This window comes from Carettochelys insculpta, chromosome 1 (genome assembly GCF_033958435.1).
Source record: "Carettochelys insculpta isolate YL-2023 chromosome 1, ASM3395843v1, whole genome shotgun sequence".
NCBI lineage: Eukaryota > Metazoa > Chordata > Testudines > Carettochelyidae > Carettochelys > Carettochelys insculpta.
In genome coordinates, this window is record NC_134137.1 from 249199720 (window position 1) to 249216984 (window position 17265).

Consider the following 17265-nt stretch of genomic DNA (forward strand, 5'->3'; position numbering starts at 1 on the left):
AAAATCAAAACATTTTGGCTGAAAACCCTCAGGTAACCGCCCATAATCGTTAAAGGGATACTGTGAGCCAAGTGTCCAGGTTTACCTAGTCAGCCAGGCAGTACAAGTTAAGGATTATAAGGAATATTCCCAAAGATTCCCATACTTAGGTGTTGCTTCTATGCTTTGTAATTGGGCAGAGTCAGTTGACGCCTGACTCTGCACAGAACCAAAGGCAGATAGATGATGCTTTTGGGGCTGGATGGAATAGCTCATTTTTTTTAGTGGAGAAAGGAAATGCATCCTTGTTGGTTTTTGTTTCTACCATGTTTAGGGACACAGCACTTGGTGTGTCTTGTTGTAAATAAACAGAAAACACCAGAATGTACCCTGACTCTGTGTTGCCGATGTCCCATGCAGAAACCAGCCTGCACGGCCCAAATTTCACTCTCCTGCTGAGCCAGCGGGTCAGCTGCTCAGACACCTCCAAGCACCTTTGTATATTTAAATGTACAGTGAAATCTAAAGTGGTGACCAGCTTTAACAGTCACCCTAAAGTAATGCCACAGGCACTGCACCAATTTTACTTCCCTTCTATCCAAAACTACATCTGTTTAGACAATCATCTATGAGCCAGTGCCCTGAGTAATTGCCTAGAGCAGAGGTGTGACACTGTGACAGATGTGAAACTGGACTGTAAAGGTTTTTTTGAATACAGTAAGGCCCCAGCTTTCACTGTTCATTTGCTCTGCAGGTTGCCGTGTAAGTTGAAACCCGGGTAAATCAGGGAAGATGGGGGGGATGGGCTGGGGCCCTGGGATGGTGAAGTGGGTTAAGCCTGGGGTGGGTTATGGCAGCAGGGCCAGTGGGAGGGTGCAGTTGAGCTGGGGCATGCAGGGGATTGGACCCAGGCAGCCGGGGGTTGAGCCTGGCTAGGGGGTTGGAGCCGGGACCACGGGGTGGGGGGGGTGGATGTGGGGTTCGCACTGGAGTCCTGCACGCACGCACTGGGGGTTGGGAGCCTAGGGGTGCAGGTTGAAGCTGGAGCCCTGTGTGCTGGTGGAGGGTGAGCTGGGGCCCTGGGTGGCTGGGGGACATTGAACACAGTGAACCAGGGTGGGGGAGGGGGTTAGCTGGGGCAGGGGAGAGCCTCATGCGACTGAAACAGCTGACAGTCCGGCATGCAGCGGGGGGGGTGGAGCAAGGGTACGGGAGGCAGGGTGCTTGAGGCAGGGTGCGGGGGGTTTGGAGCCCTACATACACTGAGCCAGCCATGTGGGATTGGGGCTCGGTCTGCAGGGGTGGGGCCAGGGTGTATGGAGGAGTGGGGTACAGGGTTTTGGAGAGGAGCCCCAGGGGTGTGGCTGGAGTCCCCCCACTGGGGGAGGTGAGCTGGGGCTGTGGGAGAACTGGGGGCGGTTGAGCCGGCGGGGAGTTTAATGGCGGTGAAGCAGTGCGGCTGTCAAGCGGCGCCACTCTGGGAAGCAAAGGAAAGTGGAGGGGTTAGCCCGCCTGGCTGCCTGAAGGGGCAGGCAGGTAGTGGGGCTAAAAGCCTTCACCCCACCGTCCCAGGGCATTGCCTGGCATTGCTCTGCAAAGACAGGCAAAAGGGCTCTTAGCCTGCCTGGCTGCCTGCTGCTGTGGGAAGCTAGGCAGGCTGAGTGCCCAGCAGCTTCACATGGTGCGAAACTCATGTTAATGCGAGTTTCTCACAAGGTGAATCCGGGTAAAGCAAGGGATTAGTGTAGGGGCTGGGGGGGGGTCAGCCGTGTAAGAGCAGGGTCGCGTACTCTGAGCCCACCTTACTGCGTCCCTCTAGCTACGGATCTGTGTAACTCGAACCCGTGTAAGTTGGGGGCTTACTGTACTGTGTGTGGGAGGCTTAGGGGGATGTTTACTGTCAAAACAACTAGGTCTAGTTTAACAGGGGACTGTTGAAAAAACAAGCCCGGAAGCTATCTCCTGGTAACCTGCTTATGGTGATTAAGAGACAATGTGGTTAACTGTGAAGATCCTGCCTCTAGGTTACAGGGCTTGTTTGGCCTGTGCTGGAGTCCAGGTTATCAAAAGGACACTAAACAGTTTGAAAGATGTTGCGTCCAAAGATCAGGCAGCTGTTGATCAGCTATTCAACCTGACCCACACAGATGCCATTGCTGTCTGAAGAAGTTGGCTTTTTTTGACTTTCATCAGAAGCTTCTAGGCAAGATAGACTGTCTTGATGTTTTTAAAATCTTCCTTTCTCTTACGGGATGCATTATTCCTACTGTTAAGATTAAAGGCTATTTTGATTAAAGAAGGCTGTCTGGTCATTCCATTCACTGGTCGCAGACTCCTAAGGGGAAAATAACACTAGGTACAAAACCCAGTCAGAGCTACAGAGTGAGCACGATCAATTCATGGGGCGCTATAGCCCAGGGTGTGGTCTGAGAACCGTAAGATATCCCAGGAGCTGTGAAGGCACTAGGCATGACATCTGAAGGGTGCACTCAGAGAGGATGCAACTAGCCCTAGCTAATATTTTTTCCAAGTGTTCTTCTTTAAAGCAGGGGCGAGGCTCCAGGCATATAAACTATTGCAAGCAATTGGACCCCTGCGCCCACAGGCTGCTCCATCAAACTCAGTGAATCTCCCAGTGTGTACAAGGGTCCACATGGCCAGACACGGGGATCTGCCTTAAAATCGTGATGGTAAACAGAACATAATTGCCCAGGGGAGCATAGAAATAATATAGTGCCTTAAGAAGGATTGTTTGACATTATTGATTCATAAACCCAAAGCTAGATATATTAAACACGTTAGGAGCGAAATATGATATCTCTGCACCCTTAACGTCTGCATCAATGAATAGAAGTGTCCTGTGACTGTTAGCAAAATGCAGCCTTCCTACTGAGTGGGTTAAAGAATCAGTTTCTACTCCCATTCAACATCAATACAACAAGACAACTGGAAAATAATATCCTTTTTAAAACTGCATCTGTCAATGTTTGACATGTATAAACACCTCTTTGTAGGTTGGCTGTCCCCAGATAGCTCATGTTGCTGACAGGGCGGGGTCGCTGTAACTGCATTTCGTTTTAATTAACTCCACTGGCTACCCTGGGCTATGAAGCCAGGAAAAGCAAATGTTTGGAACCATTATTGAGATTGTTCTTTTAATTCCTGTGTCTTTGCACATGAATATTGAGTTAGCACAGGCTTGGCAGCCTCTTCAGATTAACAAGAAGCATCTGATGTGAGAGCCATGGGCTGATTAGGGAGAAAAATCAGGCTTTTAGGCTGACAGACTGATGTCCCCAGAGGTCTGCAAAGATTCTGGACTCATGTTGCTTATTAAAAGATATATGATGCCACATGAACTTTTATAAGCTTTATTAAAACATTTAAACAAGTAAAGTCAAGAAAACATGTCATAGAAGCTGAGGCCTGGAAAGGACCTGGAGAGGTCATCTAGCCCAACCACTGGCAATCAGGTAACCAAAGTTAGGTTGAATTAAGAAAAATATAACTATGAAATCAAGTTAGCATCAGTTTTGGATTAGTATTAAACTGTTTAATCATTAATTCTAGAAACAATCCTTATCTACTCTTGTAAAATGGTGACTATTTAGCTATAAATCATCATTAATGAATTTTATCAAAGTCATTCAAATCTATAATTGCAGCTGATTAAATGTCTTACTACTGAAACAAAATTATTTGTGTTGTTTCTGTGAAGGCTCTTATGCTGCACTCATGACTATACTACAGTGGTGGGCAATCTGGCCTGTGTGCCTCAGACAGCCCATCAGAGAAATGTGCTGGCAGAGGGCAAGACCTTTTGTTAATGGTGCCCGTCTGCAGCAGATGCCTCTTGCCACTCCCACTAGCCATGTTTTGTTGTTCCTGGACCATGAGAGCTACTGGAAGTGGCAACCATCCTGTCCCTGTAGCGCATGGTGCTTCCTGCAGCTCCCATTGCCCTGAAACACCAAACCATTAGCCATTGGAAGCTATTCTGGGTGAACCACCATCACTGAGAGCTGGGGACTGCCAATGTAAACAATATGTCCCACTGTCAGCCAGCAGAGTACCCTTATGGGCTGCAGGTTACCCACTACTGTTGTGGTATCCAACGTCAAGTAGGAACTAATTATGAATTGGGTTTGGAATGATTAGCTATTACCATTGTATACATGCAGTCCGAAAGGAACTATTTCCATCAATGATGACAGAGTTTTTAAAAAAGCAAATTAAAAAAAAATCTTGTTTGAGAGTTCTACTGAAGAAAACTAATGGTTTATATTTTGAAAGTGATGTTGACAATCGGTACTTTTAATTGTTACAAAGCTGTAACGTTTTGAATTTCAATAGCTCTTGTCATAAACAATCACCTAATCCACTCCCACACTTTTGAAAAAAATTGAATTACATGTTGAAATTATCCATCAAAATTATTTTTAAAAATTACTTCTGCCACATCTAATGATAAAGCTTCTTTCTTAGAACTCTTGGGTGGCCACTCACCTTCTTCTCTCACTCCTCACGGAGATACTGCAGACAGACTTCAGCAGAACACTCTTGAAAAGCAAAGCTTTGACAACTCCTGTTTACCAGACATTACACACAGCTACTTCAAAACTTCTAAACATAAACACAGAACACACTTGAATGAGAAATTATGTTTAGAGCTGTTTAAATCTAAGGAGCTCTCTTTCAAATACTTTCCCTGTATGGACTTTGAGGCTACTCCTACACATCAGCATCATTCAAAATAACCCATTTTGGCATAGCTATGCCAAAATAGTTTATTTTCAAATAACACAGCTACACAAGAATGCATTTCAAAAATAGCACCCAGCTAGGTTGAAATAACACGTCCAGACACATAGGCTGTGTCTACACTTGCATTCCTCTTTCGAAAGAGGAATGCAATTACAGCAAATCAAAAATGCAAATGAGGCACTGATTTACATATCTTGTGCTTCATTTGCATACTCTCTTTTTTTGGAAGAGATTATTTCAAAAGAAAGACAGAAAGCAGTGTAGATGGGGCTCTTTCAAAAATAAACCCCATCTTCGCATCTTTGAAAGAACTGTTCTTCCTATTTTGTTTCAGGAAGAAGGTGTCTTTTGAAGATGGGGTTTATTTTTGAAAGAGCCTGATCTACACTGCTTTTTTTTCTTTCAAAAGAATCTCTTCCAAAAAAAAAGAGATATGTAAATCAGTGCCCATTTGCATTTTTTATTTTCCTCATTTGCATTCCTCTTTTGAAAGAGGAATTCAAGTGTAGATACAGTCTGCCCATGAAAGCTTATGCTCCAAAATATCTGTTAGTCTATAAAGAGCCAGAGGACTTCATGTTATTTTGAAATAGTGTCATTGGCCGCTATTATAGCTTACTCCGAAATAGCGCTATTCTGTGTCTTAACAGCACCTATTTTGAGATGCTATTTTGAAATGGGTGTTAGTGCTCCTGCAATGACGTTTACACAATTCAAAATAATGTGCCTGCTATTTTGAATTTATTTCTAAACAGCATGTGTGTAGTGATGATGCTTGCGCAGTTATTTTGAAATAACAGCTGTCATCTTGAGATAACTGCTGTGTGGCCATATCCTCAGAGCTCATGTGCACAACCATACTTTTACCCCCAACCCCCTCTATACAAGCAGGGACATCTCCAACGAAAGATGTAAGAGATGAAAAAAAGAAAGTACTGAAGGTACCAGGGTGTTAGCAAATTCTTCAGCTCTCCCCCTCTTTGGGCCTTCAGTGGTGCAGGAGCATATAATGACACCGATGTTTACTGAATTACCAGGTTTTTACACCATGCTAATCACTGTGATGTGGAGTGACTGTAGGCCATAATTCTTCACACCACCACCTTCCCCTTCCTGGCACAGATAATTATTTCCTAAACACTGGGAACTTTTTTTCACTCAAATGGAAATAAAGGTCAGGTGAGCTGGCTGCAATGAGATTAATTCTGGGTGTTGTTACAAACTGTAGTGAGACCAAAATGGACATATTATAAATATTAAAGTAGCACTGAGAAGTAAGGCTCTGTTGCTAGAGCTCAGGATGGGCTTACACATTCTCACTCATTTGTTGTACCAAGCATCCAGGCCAGATGTTCATCCTAATGAATAGGTGGATTGTGATAAGGTGAGCCATACACAGCGAATACATGTGCCAGCCATATGTTTCTTATCAACTCGGAGGCTGCTAGAACCACAGACAGAGAAAATGGTCAATTTTAAGGGGATATTCATTATTGATATGGCAATTTCCTGCAATAACATGAAAAAATCACATTGAATTAAATTTAAGTGTCTCTGGAGTCTATTGTATTAAATGCAACATTTATGAATTATTATGGGTCAGGATTGTATGCAATCTAGGAGGGAGAAGGGTTGCAATCCATGGAGAGTGCTATAACTTTCCAATGGCTACAGGTGATCAATGTGCCAGACACGAATGGATTTGCAGGACAAACCATGTCTAGCAGTTTCCTTGGAGAATCTCTAAGGGGAGGTGAATGCATATGCCCCGTCTCTTGTGATACAAAAACTTATCCTGGAGGAGGGAAATCTTCTGCTCATTACTTGCTCTCACAGTAATAGATGAAACAAGGAAACAAAAAGAGGAAAGAGCATCTTTGCAGGCAGGCTTACAAACCTAGCCAGGAGGGCTTTAAACTAGGTTCATCAGGGGAAGGTGACACAAGCCCTGAGGTAAGTGGGGAAGGAGGAGAGAACAATCAAACATGTTTTCTGGGTGAAGAGGAGAAAGTGGGCCAATCGGCTCCTTCTATAAGACGCTTGTACACTAATGCCAGAAGCCTAGGGAACAAACAGGAAGAATTAGAGGCCCTGGCACAGTCAAAGAAGTATGAGGTGGTTGGAATAACGGAGACGTGGTGGGATGATTCACATAACTGGAGCACGGTCATGGAAAGTTATAAACTGTTTAGGAAGGAGAGACGGGAGAAGAGGAGGAGGACTTGCACTCTATGTCAGGGAGCAGTATGGTTGCTCAGAGCTCCAGTGTAGGGAGGGAGAGAATCAAGTTGAGTGTCTTTGGGTTAAACTTAGAGGTGGAAGTAACAGAGGTGATATTGTAGTTGGTGTCTGCTATAGACTGCCAGATCAGGGCGAGGAGATAGATGAGGCTTTCTTCAGGCAGCTAAGAGAAGCTTCCAAATCACAGGCCTTGGTTCTCATGGGATACTTAAATCATCCAGACATTTGTTGGGAGACAAATACATCAGCACACAGACAATCCAGGAAGTTTCTGGAGAATGTAGGGGATAACTTCTTGGTACAAGTGCTGAAGGAACCGACCAGGGGTCGTGTGCAACTTGACCTGCTGCTTACAGACAGGGAAAAATCAGTAGGAGAAATAGAAGTGGGTGGAAATCTGGGCTGCAGCAACCACGAGATCGTAGATTTCAGGACCTAGACAAAAGTAAGAAAGGTGAGCAGTAACATACAGACCCTCGATTTCAGAAGAGCAGACTTTGACTCCCTGAGAGAACGGATGAGCAGGATCCCCTGGGAAATGAAGATGAAGGGGAAAAGAGTTCAAGAGAAGGCACAGAAACAAACCATCCTGCTGCATAGTAAGAAATGCAAACATGGTAGGCAACCGGCTTGGCTTAACAGGGAAATCGTTAGTCAGCTTAAACTCAAAAAGGATGCATACAAGAAATGGAAACATGGACAGACGACTAAGGAGGAGTATAAACATACGGCTGGAGAATGCCAGGGAATAATCAGGAAAGCGAAAGCACAATTGGAACTGCGGGTGGCAAGGGATGTGAAGAGTGAAGAGAAGGGTTTCTACAGGCATGTGAACAATAAACAGGTTATCAGAGAAGGTGTGAGGCCATTACTGGATGAGGGAGGTAACCTAGTGATAGATGATGTAGGAAAAGCTGAAGTACTCAATGCTTTTTTGCCTCTGTCTGCACAGGCAAAGTCAACTTCCACATGATGGTCCTAGACAATGCAGTATGGGAAGGTGGAGGGCAGCCATCTGTGGGGAAGGAACAAGTTCTGAGCTGTCTAGAAAAACTAGATGTATGCAAATCCATGGGTCTGGATTTAATGCACCCAAGGGTACTGAGGGAATTGGCAGAGGTCATTGCTGAACTTTTGGCCATTATCTTTGAAGACTCTTGGAGATCACGGGAGATTCCGGATGACTGGAAAAAGGCAAATGTAGTGCCCATCTTTAAAAAAAGGAAAGAAGGACAATCCAGGCAACTATAGACGGGGCACCCTTACCTCAACCCCTGGGAAAATAATGGAGCGAATCCTCAAGGAATCCATTTTGGAGCACTTGGAAGAGGGGAAAGTGATCAAAAGTAGCCAGCGTGGATTCACCAGGGGCAAGTCCTGCCTGACCAATCTGATTAGCTTCTGTGATGAGGTAACAGGCTCTGTGGATATGGGGAAGTCAGTGGATGGGATATACCTTGACTTCAGCAAAGCTTTTGATATGGTCTCCCACAACATTCTTATCCATAAGTTAAGGAAATATGGATTGGATCCTTGGACTATAAAACGGATAGAAAGCTGGCTTGACTGTCAGGCCCAATGGGTAATGGTCAGTGGCTCAATATCTGGATGGCGGTCTGTTTCAAGCAGAGTGCCGCAAGGCTTGGTTCTGGGGCCAGTGTCATTCAACATCTTTATTAATGACCTGGATGAGGGACTGGGTTGCACCCTCAGCAAGTTTGCGGATGACACAAAACTAGGGGGAGAGGTAGATACGCTGGAGGGTACAGAAAGAATCCAGAGTGACCTGGATAAATTGGAGGACTGGGCCAAAAGAAATCTGATGTGGTTCAACAAGGAGAAGTGTAGAGTCCTGCACCTGGGGCGGAAGAATCCCAAACATTGTTATAGGCTGGGGACCGACTGGCTCAGCAGCAGTGCGATGGAAAGGGACCTCAGGGTTATGGTGGATGAAAGGCTGGATATGAGTAAACAGTGTGCCCTTGTAGCCAAGAAGGCTAACAGCATACTAGGGAGCATTAGGAGGAGCATTTCGAGCAGATCTAGAGAAGAAGTTATTCCCCTCTATTCGGCACCGGTGAGGCCATATCTGGAATATTGTGTCCCCCCAGTATAAAAAGGATGTGGATTTACTGGAGCAGGTTCAGCGAAGGGCAACAACAATGATTAAGAGGCTGGAGCACAAGACCTATGAGGATAGGCTGAGGGATTTGGGCTTGTTTAGTTTACAGAAGAGAAGACTGAGGGGTGATTTAATAGCAGCCTTCAGCTTCCTGAAGGGGAGCTCTAAAGAGAAGGGTGAGAAACTGTTCTCAGTGGTGTCAGATGGCAGAACAAGAAGTAATGGTCTGAAGTTGAAGAGGGAGAGGTGTAGGTTAGATATTAGGAAAAACTACTTCACCAGGAGGGTGGTGAAGCATTGGAATGCGTTGCCTGGAGAGGTGGTGGATTCTCCATCCCTCGAGGTTTTTAAGTCCCAGCTGGACAAGGTCCTGACTGGGATGACTTAGTGGGGGTTGATCCTGCTTGAAGCAGAGGCTGGACTAGATGACCTCCTGAGGTCCCTTCCAGCCCTGTGATTCTGTGAAACGAAAGCCTGACCTAGTCATGGGGCTCTAAGGCTATTTTCAATTTGCAGTCACAGAAAACTCCTGTGGGTTTGGGATGGCAAAATGCTTTCACTTTGCATCAGTGTCTCAAAAGACTTATAATTTCTTACCACCCAGCTTTAGGATTCAAGGCCATCAGAAAAGATTTTCTTCTGCCTAACAGTTCTCTCCCTACATTTCATCCTCAGCAGGCTGCTGTGCCTGTTTATATCTTAAACTCACCTTTCCCTTTGAAATTACATTTCCTCAGCCGTTTCAATGCAATACACTCATCTCTTGTTTAACAAGTACTCTACTTATGAGTACTCACTAAAACGAGGGATGCATATACTTACCACTGTTCACTATCCGAGTGAACTTCCCTGCTCATACAAGCTGGCTGCAGGGTCCATGGCTGGTGCATTGGCTGACCCGCAGCTCCACAGCTGGAGCTGAGCCGACCGTGGGGTCCCTGGCCAGGGGGCGGGCTGACCTCCTGCCTCGCGGCTGGAGCTCAGCCCGCCATGGGGTCCCTGGGTGGGGCATGTTGAGATCCTCAGTCCTGCTCAGCCCAATGCCAACACTCCCCCTGTCCCGCCTGGTCCCAACATTCCCCCAGCCCCCCATGCATCCCCCCAGCCTACTCCCAACACACACCCTGTCCCCTTCCAAACCTCCCTCCCTGTTTCATGCCCCCCCCACCTCATACCTCTGCTGCAGATCAGAGGAACAAGCCACCACCACCTCCTCCACTGGAGCCATCTGCAGGTTCTAACCCTCCCTCCCACTCATGGACCCAAACTGCCCTCACCCTTTAACCCTCTCCAATCCCCGCTCCAACCCAAGGTTCACTTACCTTCCAAAGCAGTGCCACCTGCTGCCAGTGCTTCACTGAGTTTGGAGTATTAGGAACCAATCAGACACTTTTACATGTATTTTAATGGTAATTTTATGTCCCTCTAACGAGTTTTCACCTACGAGCAGAAAGTTGGGAACCAATTGTGCACGTATAGTGAGGGATGAGTGTACTATGTTTTGCTTTACCATCTTTCTTTGTATAACGTTGCTGTGTATTTTTAAAGAGCTATTGTGTCCACTGCCTGACCCACCTCAGCAGAGGTGGATGCAAGCTAAGGTGATTCTTGTGTTTTTAGTTTATAAAACACTTTGGCATCTACTCAGCAAAGCATGTAAGCACATGTTTAATTTTAAGAATGTGAATTGTTCCACATAAGTCAACTGAATTAACCACATACTCAAAGTTAAGTACATTAAGTGCTATGCTGGAGCTGTGTCTTTGTGCTAAGTGAAGCCATATTAAACAATTCTATGCCCATAGTTACCCTGTACAACTGTTAGGCTCTCTGGACTACATACTGGTCTGCAATATTTTTTGATGTGTAATTTAAGATCTTTGTGACCCATCTGACCTATTGTTATATCCGTATTGTATCTATTCCATGACTGAATGCTTCTATTTCTCAAATTAATCTTGTAAAATCTTATTGCTTATCCAACTATGCAGATATTTTCAAAATGGCACAACTCATTTTTACTGTGTGTTCATAATTCAAATGAACAAGTAATATTTTAATGAAAAATCTCGGAGGGCCTGAAAACTCTAGAGCCAAGAATAGAGCATTTGGAAGCTCTTGGGAAGGTACATTAGCAACGCACCTTGAAATGATGGCAAGAAATCAATAACAATCCAGGCTGTTTTTGAAAATGGATTTTCTTGATTCAGTTAGGAGTGTTTGCCTATGTGACATAAAAAGCCCCCTGTAAGTTACATTTGTTTATCACTAGTCTCAGAATCTCTTTTCAGTTTAATGATATTTGCTTTCCAACGATTGTGTGGGGACAGATAATTTTCCTCCAGTAGCTGGCAGGTCACACTGTTCAAGTATATTATTAACTCAACAACTCTTTATGAAGAAAGGACTAAACAAAGCCATGGTAGCAATGACACCACACAATGAAAGTCACTTTATCACTGGAAACGTCTCAAAACCTTGGCCCATTTAAGTGGAGACTAGGAGAGTTGGACAACCAGTTGTTGGTGTGAGATCAAATCTGAGACAGGGAATGCGGCTAGATTAAGTCATGAGCCAAAGACCTTAGGCAACTTGACTTCAATTCCCTGCTCCACCATGGAGTGCCAGGTAGAAGTGAAGTGATGCAGCAGCCTCTGCTATACTTGCCCCTGGCTCCTGCTGCTGTGGTGAGTTTGGGGGAGGGGAGCAACTCCTGCCAGAAGCCCTAGGACCCCAAAGGCTAACCAGAGTGTGGGGAGCCATCCTGTCCCTTGGATGGTTAGGGGAGCTGTTGTGTTCCTTCCCCCCACCCCAAGTGTGGTGCCCTGGGCAGTTGTCCTGAACCATCCTATGGACAGGATGGTTCTGCACACATCTCCCCCAGGCCACAGGAACGTGCCTGTAGTGGTACAGAGCTAGCAGCTGTTGTAAAAAGTCTCCACTCGGTCCAGCACAATACAGATGTAAGTTTTGTAACTTTCAGTCATTGATGGTTTTAAGTCCTATAACCTTCTGTAAGCTTTGTAACCCTAGCTTTGTTTTTGTTCATGCAGCTTTGTTCTATATGGTTGTCTTGTTTCATTAAGCTTTGTTCTGTAGTAGCTGCTAGGGCTATATTATTATAAGTTAGTAAGAAATGGCTTATGGATACCACAAGTCTTGCAAGAAATCCTACCTGTTCCTTACCTTCTGGGTGAGCTTTCCTTTGTGTGGGTGAGGAAAGTATGAATGTAGGTGTGCACACAACATAACCAGTGCCTGACGCCAGCCCGTCTGCACAACCAGCTGCCAGCAGCACCTGGATGGCCAGAGAATAATAGGAGCTGAGCCCTGAAAAAAGAAATCCACCCAAGAAAGAGAGAGAAGCCCATCAAGAGAAGATCAAAGTTCCATCTGCTGTTAGCTGATGACTCATGGTCATACAGAATCCTGGGGCAGTGGGACAGGACAAAAGCTACTGGCCTGAAATATATAAAAGATGGATGCAAAGCTGTAGGAGCTCTCTCCTGTTCCTGCTTTTTTCTTACCATCACCATTCTGCAGGAGTGAGTCTCGGTTTGAGGTAGGGAGGGAGGCAGGAGGAGGCCCAGGGCCCTGGGACCCTTCCCCTCCCTCAGGATGGATGGCATTTACTACTCCTGAGAACTCAAGCTCACAAAGAACAAGCTATCAAGAGGAACATACAATAAGCTTGTCACGCTGGAGTCATGACTGCAGCCAGACACACTGGACCCACTATTCCATGGCTTCTTCCACTTTTCCTGTGCAACTCTGCACTTGCAGGAGTTCATCTGTGTAAGTGCAGGAAGGTATGAGTGTGTGTGGGTGTGTGCTTGAAAGCTAGTTCCCCCTTTCCGTTATTCCAATAGTGGCATTTAATGACATACATAGTGTAACCCTGGGGTGGTCTCTCAGGTGTAAAAATTAAGGTCACAGCAGCCAGAGCCCTGCCAGAGTGGGGTGCCAGCTGGCCCACAAGGAGGATTTGAGGATTGGCACTGGCTCTATGGTAAATTGAGTTTGAGACCCTGCTTTGGGATTTTTGTTCCCCAGATAAGTGGATTGTGTCATGAGTAAAAGACATGAATTTTACTCACATCTGTCTTCATTTTGGATTGCCAGGTCAGAGGCAGAGAATCACTGCAACGTAGCAGAGAGTGGTAACCTGTTGATAAATGCTGAAGCCAAAATTTTCCAACCTGGGAGCCTTAAGGTAATCTCCTAAAAAACATATTTAAGGAATCTAAATAAAAGTGGCACTATTTTAATAACTCCCATTCCCATTATAAACTTTAGTCAGCAACTGCTGCTGTGGGGTCTGACTCTTTGGCCTTCCAAACAATGCTTGCTGTGGCCAATGTTAAAACTTGGCAGGAACTTTGTGATGAACGATTTTTTTCATCAGAAAAATCCACTGATTTGAAACTGAAACTGGTCATGGGAAGGTCTATTTTGATGAATATCCCAACTCAAGACTTTTTTGGGAAATAAAAAAGTTTCAGAATTGTTGAACTGTTGTATTTTGACACTTACAAAATGAAAAGTTACATTTTTTTATTCCAAATGACTTTGTTCTGAAATTTTTACTCAGTTTATACCATAAAAGGTTTTAAAAATTCAAAGTCAAAAGGAAACATTTTAGAAATTATGAAAATGAAATATTGTGATTATGTAATCAGATTTTCTTTCTGGATTACCAAGTGACAAAAGTTTTCAAGATGGTGACTTTTCATCCCATTTCAGGATGGGGGCAAAATACTGAAATCTTAAAAATTCTTATCCATCAGGCAGACTATTTGCTGTTGAGGTCTAGTGAACATTGAATGCTTTGAGATTTCCTAATATCAAAATAGCAGCTTTCAGTCCATCACAATGTACTTTGAATCAGGATATAAACTTAAGTAGCCTTTGGGACTGCTCTAATTTCACTCAGGGGAGATTGCTCCTGTCTTTTGCCAACTTCATGACATGGGAGATATTGGAATAAAGCCACATTTGATGCCCCCCCCCCACCATCATCTTTCTGTACTGAAAAGAAGAACTGGAGCCTTTGATCTGATCACATGACCACATGAAAACATTTTCTGTGCACCAATATTTGTCATGTTGAGGTTTATAATCTTGTAGCATTCTGGGCAGCTAGCCAGATGGTCCACCTAGTGCAATCTTCCCCTTTATTTCATTTCACTTTTGATCAGAGAGACGCCACTTTCAAGGGTGTGGAACCTCCGGTGCACCAGCTGTATCCAGTTTGTCAGGGTTAGCTGCTGGGGGGGCTGCTAGATGGTTTGTCTGCATGTATGCAGGCACGGAGCTCTGCAGCTCTCAGTGGTTATGGGTCGCCATTCCTGGCCAATGGGTGTTGTGGAAAGCGATGGCCCAGCTTACTCAGGTAAACAAAGCATCTGGCATCCTGCCAGGGGGGCTAATCCTGACAAACTGTGTGCAGCCTGTGGGCCAGAGGTTCCCTACCCTTGCTGCACTTGGTAAACAAATTACTTTTAGTCCTTGTTGCCACTGATGAGCACAATCTATGACGGCACTCCTCTACTTCCTGAATACTAATCAATGCCTAGAATGTCAGGTTAATGTTTCTAAAAGGTTTTATCCATGGCTGCCAACCTCTTCATTAAAAAAAAAACCAACAACAACAAAAACTCCTGTCTGGATGGAGGCTGATTATCCTTATTTTTGGCTGCCAGCAAAACCACTGCATGGGTAATTCTCCCCTCCACAGCAATTAGATCAAGAAAACGTTGAGCCATGAATCCTCTACAATTTCAAATAAATTGTGTTTGAACGGGAATACAATCTTCCTGGCAACATAATACTCAGATTTTGTACTTGTTTCACACTTACCTCCAGCTCATACTGAACGTGGGTCAGGAAAGAGTTCATGCCCAGTTCCTAAGATGGAAAGATTTAAAAAAAAGAAAATGCTGTTCGTCTCAGTCCCAAAGGCCTCCCTGAGCTACCTGTTCCCACCAGCTGAGACACAAAAGCAGCGCTGAGTTCATGGAAGTGGCAGCGTTAGTGTATCTTGAACCTCCTGCTCTCTGCTTGTGGCAGACCACGGTTTCATCTGTGAAGGGCTGTAGTACTTTGGTCTCATTCTGGTTGATTAAGCTTGGGCTGGAAAGAGTGGGGTGGTGTTTGGTGGCCTGTGATATAAATAGGATGACCATCTATCCTGTATTAGGTGGTACAGTCCCGTATTTGGGATGCCGAAAAGGCATCCCTATTTATTTTTTAAAAGGGACAAATAGTTCCTTATTTGGGCTGTCCCCCCGCTGACCTTTTCTGCCAGCAGCTGTGCAGGTACAGCTGCTGGCGGGAGTCACTTTCCTGAGCCTCGGCAAAGCAAAGGGAGCGTGGGCCTCTGCTGCATCCCTAATACTTCCCCAGGGCTCGAGGAGCACTGAGGGCTGTGGCTTCCCCGGGGCTCCTGGGGATCACCAGCAGCTGCCTCTTCTCCAGGGCTCCTGGGGATTGCTAGTGGCTGCCACTTCCCCAGCCTCCTGTGGAGCACCAGGGGCTCCCAGGGAGGCTGGCAGCTGTGGCTTCCCAGGGTCTCTGGGGCAGGGTTGGCAGCTGCCACTTCCCGAGGCTCCTGGGGAGCGTTGGTGTCTGCCACCTCCTTCTCAGGTCCCCGGCACTTGGTGCAGCCAGGAGGAGCAAACAGGATTTAGATATATTTGCACATTATGATCTGTAAGTCAGTATTTTTCAGGTCACATAGAAGCAAATAAAAATTAATTTCCTCTAAGCTTATGGGAACTTTTTCGTGTTCAGACTAACTGAAACATACTATTACCAAGAAATTGAACTGTGCACCAACATTTGATGGTGCAGTATTAAAGGGTATTACAGTAAGTGGCAGCCTTAAAATGCTAACTCCAGTCTTTCAGTTCAAAATGTCACTTTTATTGCTTTTGCTCGTTCCCCCCACTCCGGGTTCACTAGACCACGAAGGAGATCATTCAACACAGGAGAAGCCTTGTAACTTTTTACACAACTTTGGCATGGGGACATCACAACCAGCACTCTGCTGAGTGTAAGCACAGTTCACAGTCTGTTCCTCTCAAGTCCCAGGACTCTCTCCCAGGCCCTGGCTGGGCTGTGGGGGTGGGGCAGATATAGCCTAAGTGACAGGGCCCCTCTCCCAGTTGGAGTTACAATTCCTCTCCAAGTCTGGCCTCCAAGGCCTCCCAGCTGTGGTGTTTCCCTGCCCAGAGCCTCTCCCCCACTTTTGCTCGCACGGAGAACAGGACCTGGCCTCCTGATTCCCTCATTGGCCTGTCCAAGCTGTCAATCTGGCTGACCTGGAGTGTTGGCCTCTTTCCATTGTCCCCGGGGACTGTCCGTCTCAGGGCCCTGGTTTCTCATGGACCTTTCCCCTTTTAGTACTGGCAGCTAGCCAAACAAAACCCCCCACTGAGTTTTAGTAAGGGGCCAACAGTTCCCTTGCACACAGTTTCAGAGACATCCGAAGACTGGTCAATAGTATTTTTAAGCAATACAGTAGCAAGTGATATTGGGCGCTCATCAGCCATTGCCAACTGAAGACATATTCTAATGAGCCTGAGCTTCAAAAAGCAGCTCTCCCCATCTGTGGCTGTGGCAGAATCCTCAAAGCTCTCCACATGTTTGGGAAAGCACCCTTCGGTTCTGCATCATGAATGACTTGGAGAAGTTGGAATGGAGAGTGCTTGCCATGTGGCCAGATATGATGGATGTTGTCCAGTTCGATAAAAAGTTTATTGACATCCAAACATTCCCCATGTACAGAACTGTCTGATCCACAGGAGGAACAGGGAGGTTGCCCAGCTCCTGGGCTTTTGGGGGCCCCAGAGCCCATGCCCCAACCATCCTATGGACAGGAGGGACTGGTGGATTACAAGGGCTGAGCACAGCAACAGCAGGGGTTGCCCCCTTCCATCAGCTTTACTTAACTGTGTCAATTCCTCCAGGGCTTCATAAACCTCAGTCACTTCCTTCCTCACTGGCATTAGGTTGTCAATAAGGCTCTCCAGCGAGTGTCACTTAGCAGCTTCACAATCAGCTTTTTACACTGTCTGTAAGGATTTTCACTGGGTACTGAGAACAGGACACATATCCTCTGCAGTAGTCTATACAAAGTGACTGAATCTAAAGATCTG